The 25,727-nt window shown below is 42.4% G+C and overlaps 1 protein-coding gene and 1 long non-coding RNA gene across 3 annotated transcripts in view; both read left to right on the top strand.

Moving 5' to 3' along the window:
* The first annotated feature begins 323 nt into the window (after nucleotides 1-323).
* On the top strand, nucleotides 324-13,852 carry LOC311043059. Its single transcript, XR_014600576.1, has 3 exons — nucleotides 324-804; nucleotides 11,483-11,636; nucleotides 12,415-13,852. It is a non-coding gene; the product is annotated as an uncharacterized lncRNA (long non-coding RNA).
* An 11,380-nt stretch (nucleotides 13,853-25,232) lies between these two features.
* The window catches only part of LOC311044272 (major facilitator superfamily domain-containing protein 6-A-like), a 31,917-nt gene continuing 31,422 nt past the window's right edge, over nucleotides 25,233-25,727 (top strand). For both annotated transcript variants that reach the window (XM_084055722.1, XM_084055723.1), the window contains exon 1: nucleotides 25,233-25,436. The gene's annotated coding sequence lies outside the window, so the exon portion shown is untranslated. The remainder of the gene's footprint in view (nucleotides 25,437-25,727) is intronic.

Raw genomic sequence — 25,727 nt, 5'->3', positions numbered from 1 at the left:
TTTAATACTTTTCATTTGTTCAATATTTGTAAAACCCACACACAGACGTCTCTCTCTCTCTCTCTCTCTCTCTCTCTCTCTCTCTCTCTCTCTCTCTCTCTCTCTCTCTCTCTCTCTCTCTCTCTAGTCTAGTAGCCCAATCAATAGCCGTTTTTATTGTTTACTTGCCTGGGATTGGATGGGACGAGAACATCTGTCTATCACCGTCTGGGCGTGCTAACACCAACACCAATCATATTGACGCGTCTACATGACGTATAGTAGGTGCGACTGTGCGACAGCAGCGAAGTAAACACTAAACAGTAGTCCAGTTGAGCATCGTGGTATGTTAGCTAAAAAGTTATCATGGAGGTTGGAGATTTTTGCCGTTTTTGTCACACGAATCTGCGCATAAGGTATGGTGTGTTAACGAATACAAAGAAAATATTTGATAATAAGGCCGCAAACGAAAAGAGTGTTTACGAACGCCTGATAGCATTAGGTTTAACACTTTGTAAAGACCCCTCATTATCGTGTCGGATGTGTAAGTCGTGTCTTCGCGTGCTCGCAAGAATAGAAGAAGGTTTTTCAATTTTTAGGCACTGGGAAAGAGAGGACAAAGAGAGAAGACCTCCAGGAACAGCTAACGCTACTTCAACGGTAGAAACACGGACGTCCCCTGAAGACAGTGTCGATGCATCTGGACCCCCAGATAAACGGGAGAGGAAACCTACACCTTCTAGAACACCACGGCAAATACGTCCCAAAGCTGTGACACCAGCTGAACCAACAACTGGGATGCCCGCACAGCGAAGTCTGTTGGAGGTAAGTTCATTTTGTGAAACTATTGCTTATACATATTGGAAATAAATGTGGCCTCTCAATTTCTTTCCAGTATGGTGCCTATTGTGCCTAACCTAATGCTGCCAGTGCCAACTCGCGCTAATCCAGCAGCTGCATTGCCAGGTTAAATTGTATATATCTGGTGGACACTACAGAAGTTCATTTAAAAATAGAACCTACAAGGAGTCATAGATGTTATGACTCCCTTAGAAGGCAGGAGGACTGTTCTACCTTGACAAAGGGCCTTTCTTCTCTTGATTTGATAAGCAAACTTGGCTCAGGGCAGGAGATTTGAAACATCTCACTCTCTCTAGTAGATGAACTTTGGGGGGTGTATGCATTCCTATGCATCAAAAAGTTTTAGTTTTAATACTTTGTTTTTTATCAGGGTATGCTTATTTTATAGTGTGAATTCTTGGTTTTTAGGACCTTTTATTCAGGTCGATAGGGTATGTTTCTGCACTGTTTGTTTTTATTCTTTTATGAATTCTGCTGTCTCTTACTGGGAGAAACATAATTTCGTTTGTTTTTCTGGCACTGCTTGCAGATGGAAAACTAATGACAAATAAAGCAATCTTGAATCTTGAAAGGATCTCATTCAACAGTAGGCACTGCAGTCTTTCCACCTTGGAGGAAAGCCTGGTATTCGTTATTAAATTGCCTGTGAGATTCAGTCTAGTCTTGTATTTTAAAAATAAGCGAAACTACGCCGCATCAAGGAGGTAGGCTTTATTACAATGCCCTTGATCGCGGCTTGCAGGTTCTGGCCGCCTGATGACGTAGGGTTACTTCCGCTGGATGATATCATACAATATCCATGCAGGAATGAATGCAGCCCGCTAGGGGGCACAATCACACGGGAGGAAACGGAACACAAGCTGGGTTTACGGACCCCTAAATTCCAATTCTACTAGTCTGTCATGTCCAAACAGAATAAAAATGTAGTCTACTATAAAAAAAACGTCCTAACCCGATTGTAATCAGTGGCAGAGGGGTGGTTTTCACAAACTGATAAGAGTTACTTTTGGCTCTTTCTATTCTTTTCTGCATATGCTCCCTGACCAATTATTTATTTATTGTCATTAATTTATTTGGAGTTATGTGTGATGATTAGGGATGTCCCGATCACGTTTTTTTGTTCCTGATCCGATTCCGATCATTTAATTTTGAGAATCTGCCGATCCAGATTTTTCCTGATCCGATCTTTACACTATGCATTATGAAAAAAATAATATTAAAAAGCATTCAAGTTGTGCCTAAGGTTTTTTTTTTATTTGAATGACAGTATCCAGTGTCTATCCAACATGGATGTAGCTTATTTTTTTCACAGCAGCATTGGATAAGTTGTGCAACATTGGATCAAAACAAAATAAAGCTTATCAGTGGTGCGCCACAAAATAACCATGTAAACAAATTGAGTGCATATAGTGCAGTAACAAAAAAAAAATCACTCCCAGTGTGAAGTGGGCGGTGTGTGGTCATCACATGACTCACTTAAAACAAACATAAATCTGTTTTTTTAAAGTGCCATAGTCCTATTCATAGGGCTTCACATGTGTCATGTGTTTCGCTTGCCAATCACAGTCCTGAATAGAGTCAACCAATAAAGTCAGCCAATCACATTACAGCTAGTGGTCATCACACTGATGGAAGCTCACTTAAAGAAAAGTATAGATTTGCATTGAATGTGTAGGGGTTAGGGGTGTAGCCTGGTATTTGCATTGAATGTGTAGGGGTTAGGGGTGTAGACTGGTGGCCAATCACGGTGCAGGATTAGTCAATGTCCAAACCTCACATATAGGGGGCGGTTACACCGCCCCCTATATGTGGCGGTTACTTCCTTTTTTTAAGGAAAATCAGCATCTCTACCTTGCCAGGTAAGAGCCGGTTCCTTTTCTCATCAAGGATGTTGGACACTGCACCAAAGAGTCTCTCACTGTCCACAGAGGTGCAGGAGGCACATAGGAACCTGGTTGCAACAGCAGCCAGTGAGGGGAACCGTAAAGCATTATATTTCCAGTATTGTAGAGGATTGCTTTTCCTAGGGCTGGTTTGCTCTGAGAGATAGGTCTGTACCTGGACATCAGCTGATGTACTCACGGACCGGGTCTCTAGCTGATTCTCTTCCGAAATCTCGTCCAAGATGCAGCCCAGGCTGCTGCTTGTGGTGTCTTGCTCATATGCTCTGCTGCCTCTGGCTCTACACTAGCAGCCCTCTCTATCTTCACCACCTCCAGGATGAGGTTATTCTTGGCAAGCCTCAGGTTGTCACCGGTGTCTGACTTTGAAGAATCTAAAAATAGATGAATGTAACAATTACCCACAACCAAGAAAAACAAGAGACATCACACAGCACAACAGTCAAGTCAGGCAGCTGCCTTACTTCTTTAAAAATCTAACCATTAACAGACCTAAATTTAAAGGACAGAAAAATAGAAATTGGCTAGAACAATGAATAGAATACTGGTTGGTTTGATATACATAATTCATAACATAATAGATATGACTATAGCATTCAAATTGTACATTAATTTACTGTACTTGTCTGTCTTTGTATCTTGGATCCACTAGAGTGGCAATGCTGTACAGTGGCTCCTCCTCTACCTCAGCAAAGGTCTCCACTGCCTCTAGGAGCGTGCTCTTCATTGCCCTGACCCCCTGGTCAGTGGTCTTCTCCCGAGAGAGTAGACACGTGAGGGCTGTTTGAATTAATTAAATAAATGGATGGATGAATGGTTTATTTAGAACAGGGGTCTTCAATGTTTTGAGGCCAAGGACCCCCTAGCTGATTAAGAGATGGAAAAAAATCCTCCTTCCCTCAACCCTCTTAGCCAAAAAGTCATGGGTTCATCAGAAAGTGTTTATGTCCTCTTTGGTGTAGACCAGGGTTAAACAGTCAACAGCTTCCCCTCTCTTCCTCACTGTGTTACTTATTTTTCCAAGTGTACTTGTTACTCCTTGCAGCACTGAGTAGTCTTTCAAAGCAGTCCTGTGACACTCTGAACAGGACTGGTCAAAGTTGAGAGTGATCAGGAGCTCACTCCTCATTAGCTCCACTGAGCACCTGTTCCTGGTCATTCTAGAAAAAAATCCTTTCCACATATCCAGTGGATGCTGGGATGCTCAAGATGTGGCTGATGATAGACAGCATGTCAGGCAGGTCAGCTACTTGAAAAACAGCCATCGACCTGGCGGCCACACCTTTGGACTTCCATTCATCCTCAGCATCTTCTCTGAGCCTCTTCAGAATGGTATTGGCTGTGGTGCATTCATCATAAAGTTCATCCATCTTGACTTTATGGATGAGGTTGAGCTTACTAGCCACCTTCTCAATGTCATCAAAGGTCAAGGTGCCATGGTGCAGAGAGAGAGAGAGGTTGCAGTGAGAACAGCCAGTTGTCAGAAGTTGAACCATTTCTCAACATATGAGATTGCCGTGTTAAGAAATGCAGTGAAATCTGTGGAAGGAGGCGCTGCAGCTTCAATTTAGTTAAGTAGCCGTAGAACTGGTCATCTCGTCTCTGTGTGAGTTTTTGCTTGAAGTTATCATAACTCAAGTTAATATAACTCAACACAGGTGGTTGCATTACTCTCCAGCTTCTTTACAACTTCCTCAAAAAGGGAGAGGATATTATTGCAGAAGAGAAGGTAAACGTTCACTATGTCTCCATCTTCCTCATTTGAGTCTTCACTGAGCTTTAATAAAGCTTGAAGCTGTTTGGGACACTCATCCCCCGGGCTGATGAAGTAAGACTTCAATGCAGTCAAGGTTTGCATTAGTCTGTGGATGGCTGGGTTAAGAGCGAGCCACCTGGTTGTGACATGTCGTAGAATCTCTTGGAATTCAACCTCACAAAACTCACAAGTGGCCATAGACCTTCAGCACAACATTTTCCACATCTACGGTGAGCTTGTCAAGAGCGTGCTTCACTGTCTTGTGCACTATGTGGGCATGGCAGTTTCCTTGTAGCAGATCTTTTTGTTTCTTCTTCAGGTTGGTGAAGACAGAGTTGTGAATTCCATAATTAACATTTGTGTCTGCACTAAATGCTGTCACTTGATCTAATCATAAGCCAAATTGCTCAAGGGATTGTTCTAGGAGAGCTACAATCCTGGCAGCTGACTCATCTGGATTCTCTATGAAATCTAGCATTTTGTTGTTGTGACCCCACACTCTGGACATCTTCCTGTTCCCTTTATTTGATGCATCTGTCTGTGTTACGGATAAGAGTGCTAGGAGTGTTAGTGTAGGGATCTGTGTTATGTGTTTATGTTATAGGTGTGCGCGCGCCCGTCTTGTCCTCGTCCTCGTTCTTCGTCTGATCCTACGCAGATTCGGGATGCGACTCCTTCTCCAGGATTGGTGGGGAGCGCTTCAGGCTCAAGCTCTGCACTCTGCAACAACGCGCCCCTATTGGCGCATACCACTCCACGGCTCCGCGTCATCAACCCTCCACTCTTCAAAAGCCATTCAATGTCTCCATTCTGGGCCGCTGTCAGTCCAGAGAAACACTCCATGTACGTCAGTCTAGTGACAGCGTGCCCAACGGAGTAGTTTAGATGCAGTCTTAACATACAGAGCATTGCCTCCAGTCTAAATCCCATTGTACCCATTGCTGCTTATAAGTAAGTGCTTATTGTGAGAGATGATACAGGGCAGGTAGTATTGTAGGTAATTATTTCTAGTATTCCACTGTTTAGCACCAGGTAGAGGGCAGGATCCATTCACTTTGTATTTATGTTTGATTAGGTAAGAGTAGGGTAGTCAGATAGTTAGGTTTCCTTTTATTACTGTTTATTACTAAGTTAGGAAGTAAGAGTTGGGGGTTATCTCAGTGTTTAGGAAAGCGACCTTTTGTTTGTTGTTTGTTTCTTTGCTTTTGGTTCCTGTCCGCACCCTGTTCACTCAACAGCACTGGTAGCACTGTTATTCCATTACATTTACACTTGATTGTATGCCATACTTCGATTGCTGTGACTAAAAGCTTAAGTTTGGCTTGAACCATCTTGCCTTTGTTGCGTTCCTACTCCCCTAGACCCGGTGGGTCGTAACATAATGGGGGCTCGTCAGCTTTATTGAACCTGAGCTGTTAATTTAAGTTTTTGTTCTCCTCAAAGTAAGTAATCAAGTGGCATACGGTTGTGTAAATTGTTTGACTATAGGATTAGAGGGATGGCTCCATTTAATCTTGAGAATTTTATTGAAAATCCATCATTGGATGCAATTGATAATTGTCGCAAAGAGGATTTGCATAATATAGCTTTTCACTTCAAAATCACGGTGTCCAAATCGGCATGTAAAGATGAGCTTAAAACTCTAGTGGTGGCTGGGTTGGTGGAGAAGGATATTCTGGTTGTGTTGCCTGTGGTGCCTGACGAAGCCAATGCGGTAAAAGAGCTCAATGTGCATGGTGGCATAGGTGCCCCAGCGGACAAAGCTAAGGCACAGCCACAAGCAGGTGGGGGTGGTGATCCTCCCTCCCTGCCCGATCCAGATGGGTCTAAAGATGACGTGAACGTCCGTATTGCACAGATCAAAGTGGATTCTTATGAAAAAGTGCAAATGCGTCAAGCACAGCTCGAGCACCAGCTAAAAATAAGAAAGCTGGAAATAGAGGCAGACACTGCCTTGCGCATAAAGGAGCTTGAGGTGGGTGCTCTGAGAGGGTCCCAACCTAAGTCAAGTACATCTTCTATGAATATTCCTTCCGCTTTTCCATCTACCCTTGATGTTTCTAAGCATGTTGCGTTGGTGCCTACTTTCCGTGAGACTGAGGTGGATTGCTATTTTAGTGCATTTGAGCACATTGCCTCTGCACTTAAATGGCCCAAAGAGGTTTGGGCATTGTTACTTCAATGCAAAATTCAAGGTAAAGCTCGAGATGTGGTGTCAGCTCTCCCTCTAGATGATAGTCTGAATTATGACTCTGTTAAGGCAGCTATTCTGAAAGCATACGAGTTGGTGCCTGAGGCCTATAGGCAGAAGTTTAGGAACCACAAGAAATCTAACCAAACATTTGTTGAGTTTGGCCGAGAGAAAGGCCTTCTCTTTGATAAATGGTGCACCTCCTGTAAGGTTAATGATTTTGATGCTCTGCGGGAGTTAATTCTACTTGAGGAGTTCAAGAAATGTTTGCCCGAGCGCATTGTGGTGTACCTTAATGAACAGAAGGTGGAGTCACTTTCTAAAGCGTCAACTCTAGCAGATGAGTTTGTTCTCACGCACAAGACTGTGTTCTCGTCATCTCAGAGTGAGAAAACACTTCTCGATTCAGTTCTATGGCTAATAATAATACTTCCAAGTCACCACCTCCGCGTAAGGATGACCAGGAGTGTTATTATTGCCACAAATCTGGACATGTCATTGCAAATTGTTTGCAGTTAAAACGTGGGGGACAGCAGCAGCAGTCTTCTCAGGGTGCAAGTCAGCCACAAGGCATGGGGTTGATTAAAACAGAGTGTAAGAATCCTGATGCATGTTTTGCACCTTTCACCTTTGATGGGTTTGTGTCGCTGACAGGGGAAGTTAATGATCAACAGCCAGTGCGCATTTTACGCGACACTGGGGGTTCACAATCTATCATTCTGGCGGGTGTGTTGCCACTTACTGATCAAACCTCATGTGGCTACAGCACTGTGCTACGTGGCATAGAAATGGGGTATGTTCCAAGGGCATTACACCAGGTACATGTGAATTCTAAATTGATCACTGGGTTTTTTCCTGTTGCCGTCTGCCCTGAGTTGCCCATACAAGGGATTTCATTCTTAATGGGCAATGATATTGCGGGTGGGAAGGTGGTTCCACCACTTAAGGTAATGGATTCTCCTAACTGTGTGCCTGATGGCTTGATTGAATCTCGCCCCACTGTGTTCCCAGCGTGCGTAATTACGCATGCACAAGCACGAAAAGTAGGAGATGTTGTTGATTTGTCAGATTCTGTTCTTGGACCAATTTTCAGAGAGGAACATGTGGGGAATAAATCTGATGTTGCTAAAAGTAGCACTGTGAAAAAAGAGGACAAAGTACCGTGCGCACCGGTTCCCGAAACTGGTGATGTTCCCAGGTTGCCGATTACCCGAAAGTCTCTGTCAGCCGCTCAAAAGGGTGAGCCGAGCCTAAGGAAGTGTTTCAGTGAGGTGATGACGTCTGACGCCGTTAAGAATGAACAGGTAGGCTATTTCCTTGATCAGGATATTTTGATGCGTAAATGGACATCACTTGCTACTGTAGGGGTAGAATGGAGCGCTGTATTCCAAATTGTTGTACCTACAGCCTTCCGTCAGCAGGTGTTATCAGTCGCCCATGAGAGTAAGTGGGCTGGTCATTTAGGTGTCACCAAAACGTACAACCTCCTCCTGAAACATTTCTTTTGGCCCGGAATGAAATCTGATGTTGCAAAGTTTTGCCAAAATTGCCACACGTGTCAACTGGTAGGGAAGCCTAATCAGGTTATTCCTCCTGCCCCCCTTTATCCAATACCTGTGATAGGTGAACCATTCGAGAGGGTGATTGTGGACTGTGTAGAACATCCTCTGGTAACCAATATTTACTCACTATCATGTGTGCAGCTACCCGGTTTCCAGAGGTTATTCCGTTGCGCACCATCACAGCTAAATCAGTTATCAAGGCGTTGCACAAGTTTTTTGCCATCTTTGGCTTGCCGAAATTTTTGCAAACAGATCAAGGAACCAATTTCCAGTCCAGGTTGTTTAATCAGGTTTTAAAATCCCGGAGAATGGGAGGGGTTTGTCTGATGTTAAGGCCTTGAGAATATCACCCACTGCCTTTGGAGCAAGGACGTCTTTGACCAGAGCCTCTGCCTTTGTTCTTCCTATTTTGGAGAAAAAAAGTCATTTTCACTATTTTGGAACCATGTAGAATCTTTTGATTGAGCTTGTGTGCACAGTCAGCACTGTTGTAGCTGAGGTTGTGTTTAACCGTGTGGTATACCTGTGTCACCTCAGCTGCAGTAACCTAGAGGGGAGGAGTGGGATGATAAAATTGAAATGAAATGAAATTGAACAGTATGACTTATATTGTTGTCTGAACATTATTTATTTATGTTTAAGTATTTAATTATGATATGAATTTATGCATTTATGAATTATATTATTTATGTATTTGTGTTCAGTATTTATGCATTCATGTATTTATGAATTATATTATTTATGTATTTATTAACTGTTAAGCCATTATGAAGAATTCCGTTTTCCAGATGAGCATAACAACATAAGAGTTGTTTTTAAATGGGCACACTATTTAATTATATTGATTAATATATATTAAATACGTGTTTATTTATTAGACTTTAAAAACTCAACATTAATGAACAATCAACTATATTAGTCTACTGAAATAGCCTAGACTATGCCCACATCAGCAGCCAATATGTAGGCTGCCAGGGCAGACAAAGCTTTGACAGGAGCAAGACCCATGTGGCTGATGGTCTCCAGCATCCTTAATTTCTCTTAGGCAGGCCATTGTCACAGGGACCTAATAACTAATAGAGAGAGAGAGAGCAACTGGTTAGTATGAGCATTGGATGGTCACTGTTGTCTTAAAATATGAGATATTGGAAGGTACCTGAACTTTCACAGCCAGGAAGTTCACATTCTCCTTCTGAAACACCTTAGACATCCTGGTGAGATGTGGCAGCACATCTGCTTGCAGGTAAACGGATGCCACAAAGTGGTAGGTGGCCAGAAAGCTGTACAGGACTTTAAAACTGTGTTAAACTGCATTTAAACTATGCAGTTTTCTGATATGAAAGGTTGGTATTCCAAATATGGAATAATAGATAGTTTCCCCTTTATTACCTTCACTTTCAGATTGTCCAGGCCCAAGCACTGTGTACAGCTGTGTGGTTAGCACTATTCCTGAAATCGTCTGTCGGGTGGAAACCTCATTATGTCCAAAACTGTTACTTTTCAGGATTCAAATTCAAAAATAGCAAAAGTAGCAGATCGACAAGCTCAAAACGTGTCGCTTCACGCCGTGTTTCAAGCTTGCTCCATCTGTCCCCAAGCCGTAGATCTTGTGGGTGGGAATATTATTTTTAATGACCCTAACCCTAGCCCTTATGGCTTGGACAATAGTGTCAGCTCTGCCATCGCTGAAAATTGTCTGTAAAGCAGCCCCTCCTTGTCCATGTATCTGATGAACAGATTAAACGCAAGATCTTTAAAAAAAATAATCTTAGATAATTGTTGCCATTCTCTGAATAACATTTGACCTAATGTGTGGACATCAAGCTGTTTCTTAACAGACACACCTGTGGTCTCATCTACCTCCAGCCCAATTGCCTCAGATTCACAGATCTCTTTGAGGATTGGCTCTCCAACAACAGTGCCCAGGATGTCTAGCATCTCTTCCACAACTCTGTGAGATGTGTAATTGGTTCTCTTCCCAATATTAAAGAGACCAAATTAGCCTAGATTGAATATGACAAACTTGGTCATGATGTTGATTAAAGATAGTCAAGCATCAACTTTTACCTTTCAAAATACTGCCAGACAAGTAGTTCAGCAAGCTCCAGGAGGTCAGCATACTTGGTATGATGAGCATGCTCCTTTTTCTGTGAGGTGGTAGAGGCACTTGAAGCCATTTCCTGTGGATTGCGTTTCAAACACTACAGAACCGTGTTTCTTAAAAATAAAAGTATTCATTATCCATATTACATCAGTCATGATATGTAACCGTAGATGAGAGTTGGTTCTTAAAAGTTCCAACTATGACTTGTTGCTATTATTTGTAGCATGCACAAAGCAAATATGCCATTCACTCATTCAGTGCCAATTAAATACAAAAATAATTGCGTACTGTGCCAGCTATTTTTATATTTTCTTACCTTTTCAAGTAGTCACAGAATATTTATCTCCAGTATGATCAATCCCCTAATGGTTGCTAAACACAAAGGGTTTCACGGTGCTTCCGCGGAAAAAAGAAAAATGTCATCGCAACTTCCCGTACACGCTTTTGAAAATGGTTTCAGCCAAAAATACATACACAGGATCCGAGATGCAGCCTTTTTAAGTAATAAGTTAACCAGGAAGTGAATGGAGCAGTAAATCTTCGGATCACGATATCTTGGGTTATGTGTGAGAAAAACGTTTTTCTTTTCTCCAAAAACGCTTCATTGGCACATTAGGCCTATGCGGAAAAACACGTCAAAAGTCGCTACGACTGATTTCAGTCATTTGGATTCCATAGAGCATGTCTTCTATGGAAGCATGTTGCATAGCGAAAATAGCCTATGCTACGAGCACTCAATGCGTCTGCGCCACATTGAGAGCTTGTAGATAGGCTATTTGGTATTATTTTAAGATTCAAGCATTTGAAATGGTCAAACTAGCAATGTGTTCAGAAGCATCTTCCATAAAACCCTAATGGCCTGGGATATTTCATAAAAGCAAAGGTTAAAGCCTCAATCTGTTCTTCACCTGGTTGGCAGTATGTGGAACATTACTAAAACTCCATAATTTAACATATTTTGTTAATTGTTTAGGAAACGGTGCTAGTGTGTGGGGGCTTCTTTCACAAATCACACATTTTCACAGACTTTATTTTTGCTTTAATCCATGGGTATAGCACTAGTTTAAATGGAATAATAATGTGTGTGTGTGTGTGTGTGTGTGTGTGTGTGTGTGGTGTATAAAGCAGATGTCTACCATTGATGGTGGTCTATCCAGTTACTATGACTCAGCAGACCTGAGTCAGGACCTGAGCTCAGCTGCCCCCTGGAGGACTGCTGCCTGCATGACTTCCATCTCCACCCTTGAGGACAACAACCACTGCACTGACACTGAAACAAGCTGTGAGTAACACACACACTTGTGTACATACAAAGCCCCTTTCACATAGGAATTCTTGAATCTGGTCTTCCATTGTGGGACTGCTGCTCTTTCTCTGTTGCGCATACAGTTTGACCAGCAAAGAGCTCAGATCTTGAACCATGAATTTGGGGAGAGTCAACAAAATTACGTGATCATGTCGCAGGTCAGGTGGAGGTTAATCTCTCAGAGAGAGAGAGAGAGAGAGAGAGAGAGAGATATAAAGATAAAATCCTAAGGACTATACAGAGTTATTTCACATTTTAAATATTGTTTAAAATATCACTTACATCACCTATAAACATGCTCAGAACCATATGGGTCTTTGGAAACTCTTCACACCTGGATGAATGAATACCATGTTTAACAATTAAGTCACTATTTGACTTTGGGCATTGTAAACTATTTGGTTCTCAGAGTAGAATGCACGGGGGTCTTTAAGGGTATTCCAGGAGGTACCCAGCTACCTATAAAGGTCTGTAACTCTGAGAGTGTACACATGGAACAAGGGGTCCATTTGAACACTCAGTTCTGGGGTTACGTGTCATAATTCAGACCAAACTGGGGGTCCTTGAAATTAAAACGTTTGAGAATGACTGCAATAGACTATGTATTGCAAACACTGGTTACTGATTTGTTGGTCGGTACAGTTAAATAGAACCTGTGAACAATTATTCATACTTTGTACACATCCATTTTGACACTTGTTAAAACACATTGAGGTGCTCTCTCTGAAGTTACCACCGCCTGTCCTCCTTCTAGCTCTCCAATTCCTTCCTGGATTCAAAGAGGAGAGGATTGAACAGCAGGAGAGGATTCCCAGTCTGGTCCAGGTGAAACAAGAACCTCCACAGATTAAAGAGGAACAGGAGGAGATACTTCTAAGACCAGAGGAGGCAACTGGGTCAACGTTGACATTACTAGCAGTGAAAAGTGAAGATGATGATGAAAACAGAGATACAGACCCTCCAGCCAGCACCTCAACTGAACACATGAAAACACAAGCTTATATAGAGTACTGGGTACCATCACATCCAACTAGTGATGAACAGCTCCTTTCTTCACACGGTTCTGAATCTGACACTGAAGACAGTGATGAGTGGGAGACCAGGAATAATGAGTCAGTTTTAAACACACTGAAATCACATAAGACACAAAATGTGGAAGCTCAAAGTTTGTTTTTGAGCACCAATCTGCCATCCATGAGTTGTCAAACAGAAAAGAAAAGATATACTTGTACAGAGTGTGGCAAAGACTGTGGTCACAAGGTGTATGTTCTGAGAAGACACATGATGAGGCATACAGGGGAAAAGCCCTTTGCTTGTACAGTTTGTAGCAAACGCTTTATTCTTTCCAATCACCTGAAAAGACACATGAGGATTCATACAGGGGAGAAGCCTTTTGCTTGTACAGTTTGTAGCAAAGAATTTACTCGTAATGATGTTCTGAAAGCACACATGAGCGTTCATACTGGAGAAAAACCCTTTACGTGTGCATTGTGTAGCAAAAGCTTTAGTGTAAAATCTAATCTAAGATATCACATGATTACTCATACAGGGGAAAAGTTTGCTTGTACAGTTTGTAGCAAAGAATTTACTCGTAATGATAATCTGAAAAAACATATGAGCATTCATACTGGAGAAAAACCCTTTACGTGTGCATTGTGTAGCAAAAGCTTTAGTGTAAAATCTAATTTAAGATATCACATGATTAGTCATACAGTGGAAAAGCCCTGTGCTTGTACAGTTTGTAGCAAAAGCTTTAAACATACTCAGCACCTGCAAAAGCACATGAGGATTCATAAATGGGAACACCGTTATAGCTGTACAGTTTGTAGCAAAAGCTTCTACCATAGTCAACATCTGAAAAGACATATGAGTCTACATACAGGGCAAAGGCCATTTACTTGTACAGTTTGTAACAAAAGCTTTGTTCTTAAAGGAGATCTGACAATACACATGAAGATTCATACAGGGGACACATGATGATTCATACAGGGTAAAAACACTTGTACAGTTTTCTTTCAAAATTGGTCTAAAAAAAACTCTTTCAAGAGACCACAATGGGAGGTACGTAATTTTCCCATCTCTTGTGTACATTGAGTGTATTTTTTTATGCTTTGTTGATTAATTGAAAGTATGGGACCACAATTGAAACATGTCACCCAGAGTTTGTGTTAGTTTGTTTTAGCCTTAATGTTAAACTGTACCACATGCCCGTTACATTTCTGACTAATAAAGTATTCAATCAATACAGATAAATAAATAAAGACAGAGTTTTGGTCTGGTTCCTTAACTTGAAACCTCATTCATATTCATTTGAGCAACACAAAATATCTCAAACTGACTATTACACGTGGGGCTTTCTCTCTTAGCCTGGTAAACCCTCCCTCCGGAAATCTCATTTGTAATTTATTCCTGAAATCAAATGGAAATTAGATTTTTCCAGAGGGAGGGGCTTTACCAGGCTATTTCTCTCTAGTTACATAATTATGGTGGTTTCTCTTGATACCTCTTCATGTTAATTTTAGCAACACCAAAATATCTCAGATTGACTTATTAATTGCATGTTGTCTGTCTGCATGGTTCTGCATATCGGTTCCTAGACGCGCTAAGAGCCATTCAACCAAAGGCGTTTAGAAATCATCGACAAACAGCAAAATCCATCAAAAATCACAAATCCGGTAAAACACCGTTGTAGGGAGAAGTATACCAATTACATCTCTCTCGGTAACACACTGTTGTAGGGAGGAGTATAAAGCTGCTGCTTCTCTCCGAGCCCAGCCGCATTAGAAAATGTATATATTTTTTTTTAAATGCATTATTTGCTGCCATTCGGTTTTCGGTATGCAGTTTTGGCCAAGAATTTCTAACTCTAACCCTAACCTTAGTGGGGGAACATAGAACCCGGGGAACATATGGATAACCCCGCGGAGGAAGTGGTCACCCCGAAGTCTGGGGTGACCAATCAGGGCCCAGTATTCAAATATGGGAGACTGTAATTGGTAGTTGGTTGTAGGTCTAACCAACTGCGTCCAGAGCCATTGTTTTGATCCCGCCCCCTTGGAAAAAAAACTTCCTCACAGAAGCACCAGACTCATATCCACGCATCATCTGACTGATATGCCCATATATGGAGATATCTGTATCTGTCAGTCCTTGTCCCTTTTATGCCTATATATGGTGATCCCTGATGTCATCAGTATATGCCCATATATGGTTATGTCTGAGTCACAGTGAACTCTATATATGGTTATGTCTGAGTCATAGTGAACGCTATATATGGTTATGTCTGAGTCATAGTGAACTCTATGGTTATGTTTGAGTCATAGTGAACTCTAATATGGTTATGTCTGAGTCATAGTGAACTCTATATAAGAGTCATAGTGAAATCTATATATGTTTATGTCTGAGTCATTGTAAACTCTATATATGGTTATGTCTGAGTCATAGTGAACTCTATATATGGTTATGTCTGAGTCATAGTGACATCTATATATGGTTATGTCTGAGTCATAGTGAACTCTATATACAGTATGGTTATGTCTGAGTCATAGTGAACTGTACATAATGCTATGTCTGAGTCATAGTGAACACTATATATGGTTATGTCTGAGTAATAGTGAACTCTATATATGGTTATGTCTGAGTCATAGTGAATTCTATATATGGTTATGTCTGAGTCAAAGTGAACTCTATATATGGTTATGTCTGAGTCATAGTGAACTCTATATATGGTTATGTCTGAGTCATAGTGAACTCTATATAATGGTTATGTCTGAGTCATAGTGAACTCTATATATGGTTATGTCTGAGTCATTGTAAACTCTAGTAATAAAAGTAATACACTTGCATTGAGAGTTGTTTCTTCTGACACCAGCAGGGGTAAAACATTAGTGTTTAGACTCTAAACACTAATGTTTAGAGTCTAAACTTTAGAGTGTTGATAGTGCTATTAGTGTTAAATGTTAAGGTTAGCGCCCCAACCTGTGTCTTCCGTGAGGAAGCCCAACAAATCCACGGTGAGGCCTTTAGGAGGGCCATTCAAGCAAGCCGCAAGTGGAGCCTGCAGTACCACCATGGCCCAAGAAACCATCACTCCAGAAGGAAATGTTTGGAACGGGGGGAGTGTGGTGCAACGCTCAGGTCTTGGACCTGGTGAGACGAAGGAGGAGCCCGGCCAGGAGGTCACCCACAGAGCCTAGTCCCTCCACGTGCCAGAGCCTCTCCTCTCCCCAGTCCCGGCAGAGTTCCCGGAGAAGCGGATTGAGTGGCCCTGTCTTTCCCTAAGAGGACTGACCGTGGGTAGCTACTGGGACGTAAGACGGGGCTTGATCAACCCCGGCTTGGTCACCCGGGCCGAGGTTGTATGTTGTTGCGAGACCCGAAACCCGAGCTACAGGCTACAACACTGATGATACGTACCAGGTGCATCCATGTGATGCTGTTATTTATTGTTTGGGTTGAAAGTTGGTTTCTAGGGTAAAACAGGTAAAACAAGTGGTTGCTATGGTATGAAAGGTGGTTGCTAGGGTGTTAAGGTAAAACAGTGGTTGCTATTGGGTATAGACAGTTGCTAGTTTCTACTAGGCGGTTGCTAGAGTGTGAAAGGTGGTTACTAGCTAGGGTAAATTAAGTGGTTATGGAAAACCCGGTGGTTGCTAGGTAAAACCGGTGGTTGCTTTGGTAAACCAGTAATGAAGAGTGGAGGCCAGTCTATAATGACGCACAAACTTGGGAGAGATCTCCATATATAGGTGAAATGACACACGTTTGCAGAGATTTTCGGCTATGTCCATATATGGGCAAGTGTGTCAAGTTCAACGAATCAGCTTGAGGGAGTTGGGGACCTCCATATATAGGTATAAAAGAACTGTCTGTCATGCTCTCCTTTTTCTCTTTTCTTGTACTCTTGTTTTGCTTATTTTGTATTATTGTCTTCAATGGTCTTCATTCATCATTCTGCTGCTGCTTCTGCAGAGAGCAGCTAGAGGCCCTCCTCTTTTTCCGGAGTTCAGTTTGCGTGTCTCCTCCTCTTGCCATTCGTTCATATTATCTTCACTTCCTCCTCCGACCCTCCTCTTTTTCCGGAGTTCAGTTTGCATGTCTCCTCCTCTTGCCATTCGTTCATATTATCTTCACTTCCTCCTCCTTAAGAAGAGGTTGCAATCACCAGGGAGTTCCTTTTCTCTTCATTTCCTTCTTCCACTACTTGCTGTCCTGTTCTCCAACCAGCTTTCCCATAGACGGGATTGCGACCTTCTCTGGTCGCCCTCTCTTCTTCTTCCTCCACCAAATGTCAGTCTTCCTCTCCTTCTTCATCCTCTCCTTCTCCATCCTTTGTTCCTCCATGACTTTAAACTCGAGATCCTCCCAAGTGTGCTCCTTCTTCACTTCCTCCATGGCCTTCACTAACGGGTCAAGTTTTTTCTGTTGTCTCGCCTGAAAATCGTACCTGATCCGAAGTGCTAGCGTTACCGCCATTGCTGCGGTGCCAATGCCGAACACTATGTCAAACATCGTCATCTTGAGTTTCAATATACGCCAACTCTGACCACTGTGAATTAACACTAATCTAAGGACTCTGCTCCCGGGAGAGAATATATACCACCCAGTGCTATGACATCACTCTGACATGGTCGATTCTGATTGGTCAATGAGGGCATTCTGCCTAAGGAGTGCAGTCTGCTTTGTTTAGGTTGCTACGGGGTGCAGTCAGCTTTGTTTAGGTTGCTAAGGGGTGCAGTCTGCTTTGTTTGCATCGCTATGGGTGCAGTCTGCCTTTGTTTGCGTCGCTATGGGTGCAGTCTGCCTTTGTTTGCGTCGCTATGGGTGCAGTCTGCCTTTGTTTACGTCACTATAGATCGGGAGGTACTTTTTGAAGCAGACTGGCGATGATAATAGCGAGGATGGGGATGATAACAGTGAGGACGGCGATGCCGGCAACAAGGGGGATGCCCACGGGGGCGCACGTTAACATGCTCAGCTGCCACAACATCCGTATTTCTCTGCTCAATGTCTTCTTGCCATAGTAGTAGGTACAGCCTGACGAGAAGTAGTGCATGCTGGCAGGCAATAACCCCTTCATGCACAGCCAGCAGAACTCACAGCCTCAGACCGTGCACGTCATGTGATTGCAGCTCTCGTCGTTCCTCTTGCTGATGTTGGACGCGCAGCCGGGATATAGACTGATGTCGTCAGCCGCGGCTTCACCCTTTTCCTCTGGCTCCCCTGCTGCTGCATCACACGTCTGGTTGGGATGCCATCGTCTCTTGCAGTGGTAGCAGAACTCTGTGCCGCAGCCCTCGCCGAGGTCAATAACGACGCCATTATTGCCCGACTGTGCGGTTGCGTAGCCACAGTCGGGCGCGGGGCACCAGCGGCAGTCCGGTTCGGCCGCCAGGTGCCTCCTGAACTCCTCGTACTTCTCCGCGAGCCAGCCAGCCAGGACCTTCCGGATATCGTGCGGGTTGAATCGCTTTGAGCACTCGGGGCAGGTGATGTTGACCCGGGACTCGGAGAAATCGGTGCGCAGGTACTGGCGCAGGCAGTCCACACACGACCGGTGGCGGCAGGTCGCGATGTCCGGGAAACGGTCCAGTGCATGCCACAGGAGGCACAACGGGCACTGCAGTAACTCTGATGACGGGAAGGCTCCATCGGTCCTCTGTGGAGACATACCGTTGGGGTCGCAGGTGACCTCGATTTGAGACATATCAAGATCAATACAGCAACTCTGACCACAGGAAGGCTCCATCAGTCCTCGGTCTAGACATACCCTTGGTGCCGATGGAGACATACCGTTCGTGTCAAAGGTGACCTCGATTTGAGACATATCAATACAGCAACTCTGACCACAGGAAGGCTCCATCAGTCCCGGATCCAGAGATATCCTTGGTGTGAAAGGTCTGAGGCATGTAAGTATAGCCAGTGCTCTGACATCACAGTGACGTGGTCGATTCTGATTGGTCAGCATTCTGATGGTGCACACGCTCATTCTGACATTCTGTGATTGGCCAGTTGTTTCTATAATTGCCAGGTCTTTGTTCTTGATTGTAGGCAAGTTACTCCGTTACGCTTCAACAATATACCAAGAAACAAGACCTGCTTCTGCCAGACCCAGAATAAATTCCTAGTACTTCGCATGACGTGTGGAGAAGAAAGGGACAGACCGAGGTCCCTTTTATGCCCATGTATGGACGAAAGGGGGACAGACAAAGCCTCATGTGGGCTGTCTGCCCAATGCCCATGTATGGACGAAAGGGGGACAGACGAGGTCTTTTTTGCCCATGTATGGACGAAATGGGGACGGACAAAGCCTCATGTAGGCCGACCCCTTGGGTCTGGCAAAAACTATGCCTAACCTTAACCCTAAAATCTAACCTCTTGTCCTTACTAGTGGAAGCTTAAAAATGGTATTAGTAATTATGGCTCACATATATATGTTTCTTAAAACAACAGCTGACTAGTATATTTCAAGTACCCTGACCCTTCCTCTTAGCCTTGCCTACTTGCTGTCAATTATTTGTATGAGCTCTTGTTTTATTGGATCGTGTTTATTTGATACACTTATTTGCTATTTGTTTTAGCTCTTGCTCATTTGATTTTCCTATTTGTCTCATCTGTTTAAGAAAGTAGGTGGCTGATATATTGCACTTTTTACCTTAGCGCAAGGTATGCTCTTAGTTGCTTGTTTTAGAAGAGAATGCACTTAAGACTGCTGGTGATTAGTAGTTTTCTTGCCTACCTATGTTGAATGCACTTTAAAATATTGTAAGTCGCTTTGGATAAAAGCGTCTGCTAAATGACTGTAATGTAATGTATTCTGTGAATTATGGAGGAAAATGTAAATAGTGTTACTTTTAATCCCTGTCTCCCCTACTCGCCACCACTATGGCCATAAAAGGGACGGCCACTAGAGCCACGGAAAAGGCTCGGTCGCCGTTGAGGCAAAAAAGGCGACCGAGCCTTTTCCGTGGCTGGCCCAAATCTGTGGAACAGTCTTCCATCCACTGTTAGGTTCGAATACCACCCAACTCACTCCAAATCCAACTCACTCCATGAAGACTTAAGAAATATTCGCCCAACTCACTCCAGGGCTCGGCCAACTCACTCCAGGGCTGGGACAACTCCCTCCAGGACCAAAGACCAACTCCCTCCAGGACCAAAGCCAACTCACTCCAGGACCAAACCCAACTCACTCCATGCAATGTCACCAGTGTAATATTGGTTCAATGTGTCAGTGGTGTAAAGTAACTAAGTACATTAACTTAAGTTCTGTACTTATGTACAATGTTGGGTATTTGTGCGTTATTTGAGTATTCCCAACTTCCAATGGTTTTACCTCTACTCCACTACATATTGGATCCAAATATTGTTTTTTTACTCCACTAAATGTATTTGTTTTACTAGTTACTTTGCAGCTATAAATTATAATATTATAGTGTGTGTGTGTGTGTGTGTGTGTGTGTGTGTGTGTGTGTGTGTGTGTGTGTGTGTGTGTGTGTGTGTGTGTGTGTGTGTGTGTGTGTGTGTGTTTTCCCCCATTTCATGCCATTTACATTATTCTTGGAATAATTAATTGACTTCATACAAATGACCCATTCACATCAACACCTTATCTGCATATAGCCTATCACCTGGTCATTGCATAATGCAGGCACATGACCCATTAATCAACACCTCATTGTAATGGATGTTTCATTGAATAGGAGTAAGTGCTCATCTTCCTATAAAGTGAGCTTGTAGATCGGCTACTTTCAAAATGTATGTCTCATTTTATTTAAAAAATAAATAAAATGAGGGACATTTTGAACATACCGGGAGGTTAAAGTAAAAAACAAAAGTTGTGTAGAGCAATGTGCCTCACCTTGTAAAATAACATCTAATTATTTAGGTATAACTTTATATCAAAATAGATGTTCATTGTTCTACAGTTTACAATTAACAACACTTTCCTATGCATTTCACAGTCCCAAAGTTATGTATATAACTACTATTTATCCAACAGTGGATTAATCAAGAAATTCCTCAATATTGTACTTAATTCCTCAATATTGTACTTAAGCACAAATGTCTTCCTCAATAATAATTTGTGAGTTGTCCTCTGCTGTGGAGGGAGTTGGCCAAGTGTGTGGAGGGAGTTGGCCAAGTGTGTGGAGTGAGTTGGGCTCTGCTGTGGAGGGAGATGTCTGGAGTGAGTTGGGCGCGATTTGGAGTGAGTTGGATTTGGAGTGAGTTGGGCTGTTACCTTAGGTTCGCCCCCTCCCTTGACACTTTCAAATCCCGACTCAAAACACACCTAGTCTTCTCCCTAGCTTTTGATCCACCCTAGACGTTTCTCCATCTAGTCTACACCCCATATGTACCCCCCCCCCATACTCTTATTGTGGTCTTTGTCATTGTTTTAACTTTAGCTGTTTTTGAAATGCTGTTTATTTTTATGTTGTTTTTATCATGCTGTACAGCACTTTGGTCAACCTGGTTGTTTTTAAATGTGCTTTATACAATTGACTTGACTTGACTTGACTTGACTATGTGTGCATGCGGTGCGTGCGTGCGTGCGTGTGTGTTCTGGCGTGTTAACTGTTGATACATGTTTCTTGTCCTTTTCTGTAGGCCTACTTCTCTGATTATTTGAGACCAAAACCACCAGATGGTGCCGTTGAGCAATGCACAGTGCACACTCCTTTAAAGGGGCTGCACTATTTATCAACGCCTGGTCCGGGGACCATCGGGGGTCCAAACAGACCCTTACACGTACATAACTCACAGAGTTAAATATGCACTGCTGTGTTGATTAATGGGGTCCCAGGCATAAAACAAAATGGTATCAAATGAGTCTGTGAATTCACTTTATCATGATCCGCTTTATTTGTTTTATTAATTCATCAGTGTGTTGTCATATATTAAATATAAAAAGACATCAGCACCGTTTCTGACTGGGCAGAAACTTACTCTGTTCTTTAGATAATACAATTATATAGTAGGCCTACTGAATACAAGAAGACTCACCTCAAGACAAACTCACCTCAACTGAAAAAGGAATACTCACCTCGGGGGTAGGAACAGTCACCCCGGGGGGTGGGTAAACTCACCTCAGGACCTGAGAAAACTCACCTCGGAACACTCACCCCGGGGGTAGGAACACTCACCCCGGGGGTAGGAAAACTCACCCAGAAAAACTCAATGGTGTAATGTACAGTGAGTTTTTGTTTTGTGGGTGGGTTTAACCTTTCCCCTCTACACCAAGTCTGTATGTTTAAAAAAGGCACATCTACCGGCTTGTGAGCTTTCCTTTTTCACAGAATGCTTTCATAATGAGACACGTTTAATCCATACTGGATTAAATTCTGTCTTTGAAGGTATAGAATTACCAAATTATGTTGTTCAATGATATATTTGTGTTTAAAATACACACACACACACACACACACACACACACACACACACACACACACACACACACACACACACACACACACACACACACACACACACACACACACACACACACACAAAGAGTAAGGCATCAAAATGTACCAAAAGTAATATTTCTAAAAACTTAAGTTCTCAAACAATGCATGTGTGCAATGCAATGTTCTATGCTGTTATCATTTATACCAGCAAAGTAGTAGGTAACTAAATATCCTAGGGAAAAATAGGGAAAAGTGTTTAATGCATGTTTTACAATAGTGAAATGTATATCTAATAGTAACTAAAGTTCAATAATGCTTACTATAGTGAAATGTATATCTAATAGTAACTAAAGTTCAATAATGCTTACAATAGTGAAATGTATATCTAATAGTAACTAAAGTAACTAAAGTTCAATAATGCTTACCAAAAGCTTTTCTCACAAATGTGTTCACACAGAAAACAAAACATTATACCTGTGTTTTACCTTCACTGGAGTTTTTCTTCATTTTTCTTTGTTAAGTAAGTATTTGTTTGCATTATACACATTGGAATGTTCACTTTTCTGATGAAATCTACCTTGTATTTAAAGCACTTTAATTAGCTAAATGTAATTTAACAACATACATTGAACATTGGAATGTTCATTTCTCTGGGTTCCTACCTTTGTTTGTTTGTTTGATGGGGGCACAGGAGTGAAGGGGAGGAGGGGGGTTGACCACTTAACACTAATATCCCATTCCACTTAATGATTCATTGTTTGATATCTAATAGGTGGATGGGGCAAGGTGTGGAGCTGGAGACACATAGCAAATGACCATGCTATTTGCTATTTGCATTCCTTGTTCACTTTTCTGATGAAATCTACCTTTCATTCATTCTGTGAAAATGGAAAGCTCACATTATGAAAGCATTCTGTGAAAATGGAAAGCTCACAAGCCGGTAGATCTACCTTTTTACCTTTTCTGATGAAATCTACCTTGTATTTAAAGCACTATTTAAAGCACTTTATTAATTCTATACCTTCAAAGAAAGAATTTAATCCAGATATGGATTAATCCAGATATGGATTAAACATCATTATGAAAGCATTCTGTGAAAATGGAAAGCTCACATTATGAAAGCATTCTGTGAAAATGGAAAGCTCACAAGCCGGTAGATCTACCTTTTTTTAAACATTGGGGTGAGTATTCCTACCTCTGAGGTGAGTCTTCCGAGGTGAGTTTTCTCAGGTCATGGGGTGAGTGTTCCTACCCCCCGAAAATCTTGGGGGTGAGTATTCCTACCTCTGAGGTGAGTCTTCCGGGGTGAGTATTCCTACCTCTGAGGTGAGTTGGTTTTGAGGTGAGTCTTCTTGATACCGGCCTACTTGACCAGTGCACTCGGGAACGATATTTGTTTACTAACATTGAGACTGGACGCACAGGTGATTGTTTCACGCAATCAATTCCCAAGCTGTTTCGGGGTGTACTGGTTTCAGCGCACCCCAACCCCCTCTTGTGTGTTGGCTAGTGAGGCGCGTCCTAGCGAGACCTGACAGAATGGGTTTCATTGCGCGCATACTGGTTGCACCATAGGGTTGCACACAAACTGGTTCTTATCAGTGTGATGTCGTGTGTTAAGGGGTCTATAGGGAATGCATGCCCCACCTTGTGTAATATACCAAGTACAGTACCTGTTTGTCAGAGTCCCTGTGTACCAGTCTGTCTGCCTGTGTCCCCTTTATGGCCATTTATGGAGATCCCTGAAGTCATCACTATATATGCCCATCTATGGGCATATCTATAGATATACCCATATATGGGCAAGTTTGCCCAATGCGTGTGCCAAGCTTGAAGTCGGTCTGGCGGCCCTAGGCATAGCTATATGGAGATCCAGTTGTCCAGAACATGACCGTATAAGGGCAACCCCAATGCAGTCGGATCTGCAGTTCCGCACAACTTAATCTCCTTATATGCCTATATATGGGCATATCAGTTGGATAGGCGTTCTGGTCCAACCATCATCATGGATTGGGGTTCCCAAACTTCTCAGCTTGAGACTTAAAAGCCCTATGTAATAGTGAAAATAGCTCACAATAATAATGCATCGCCGTGTGACACTTTGTGAGCTTGCAGATCTGCTATTTTCACTATTATATTTTTTCTTTTTATTGCAGGAAACGTTAAAATATACTTAAAGGGATATTTCACTTTCAAAAAAACTTTTGGTCATTGTATCATCTGCTCAGGCCTTTGTGAGCCCCCCAGACAGTTTTTAAGTTGCTCGATTCAGTATTTAGATATTTGATATTCATTTTATCAGACACGCCCCCTTCCTATAAAAAACCCATTGTAACTACAAACTCCATTTTAACCATGTTAGATTCATCAAAAACACCCGTCCTTGTTTCTGGTGACTCATACTGCCGCCCTAATACGCGAGGGGGCCGTGTTTTTTCAATTACTTTTTTAAATTTATTTTTTATATATTTTTTGGAAAATGTAAAAAATAAAATACAATAAAAAAATACAATAAAATAAATGAAATATTATATCAGAAAAACACGGCCCCCTCACGCATTAGGAGGGTAGGGTGAGTCACCAGAACCAAGGACGGGTGTTTTTGATGATTCTAACATGGTTAAAATGGAGTTTGAAGTTACAATGGGTTTGTATAGGAAGGGGGCGTGTCTGATAAAATTAATATCAAATATCTAAATACTGAATCGAGCAACTTAAAAACTGTCTGGGGGGCTCACAAAGGCCTGAGGAGACGACTAAAATACCAAAAGTTTTTTTGAAAGTGAAATATCCCTTTAAGCTACTTAATTCTTTTGAAATTAAATGTTTTTTTAAATGAAAATTATATTTGCTATTTTTTATTATTATTGCAGGAAATGTAAACAAATATTTAGGCTATTACGGCCCATAAAAATGGGTCCGCGACCCCAAAACGGGTCCCGTCCGGTCCCAACCCATATAGTTTGGGAAACAACAGGCGTGCACTCCCAACAACGTGACGTTCCCGTGTCATCTTCGTTACGTATCTGTCTCATCCTTAATTTTTTGTCTTCATGATCCTTTCTACGTCTCTGTCTCATCCTTCATTTTCTTTTGTATCATCCTTGCTGGCGCGCAGGCGTGCAGAGGCAGCACGCAGGTGGAATGTCCTGTTTCAGCAGCACAGCACAGAGCACACACACAGCAGCACAGAGACCAACCCGCAACGCGTCCACACACATTGATCATGGATCCATCGATCTGATTCTTTATTGGAACACTTATTCACGGGGGACGTTGTTTTGGACATTATGGGATGATCGGACAAAGTGCGACGTCATCCTAGTTTTAATGTAATTTAAAATAAAAGGAGTTGAAAGCTGAGCAGGTGAGGAAACGACACACATGCACGCTGCTGTACCTTTGGGATCTGTGTGTGTTTGTGTGTTTTTATTGTATTCGCGTGTTACCGATTTCATTATGATGTTTATTCTAGGCAGTGCGCGCGTGTGTGGGTCTCTGTCTGAGCGCGTGCGCGATCGCGTCAAAAGCATCGTTGTTTTGACAAGAGAGTAGCCAATAGCCATGGTTCAACATGACGCTCGTCTGTCACAAGCGTCATGGAACCACTTGTTCTTGGTTTGAGAATATTTTACATTTACAACCGCTACATCTACAC

This window comes from Gymnoscopelus microlampas (genome assembly GCF_963454915.1).
Source record: "Gymnoscopelus microlampas genome assembly, chromosome: 4".
NCBI lineage: Eukaryota > Metazoa > Chordata > Actinopteri > Myctophiformes > Myctophidae > Gymnoscopelus > Gymnoscopelus microlampas.
The sequence above is the reverse complement of the archived record's forward strand: the minus strand, read 5'-3'. Positions and strand labels throughout refer to the sequence as shown.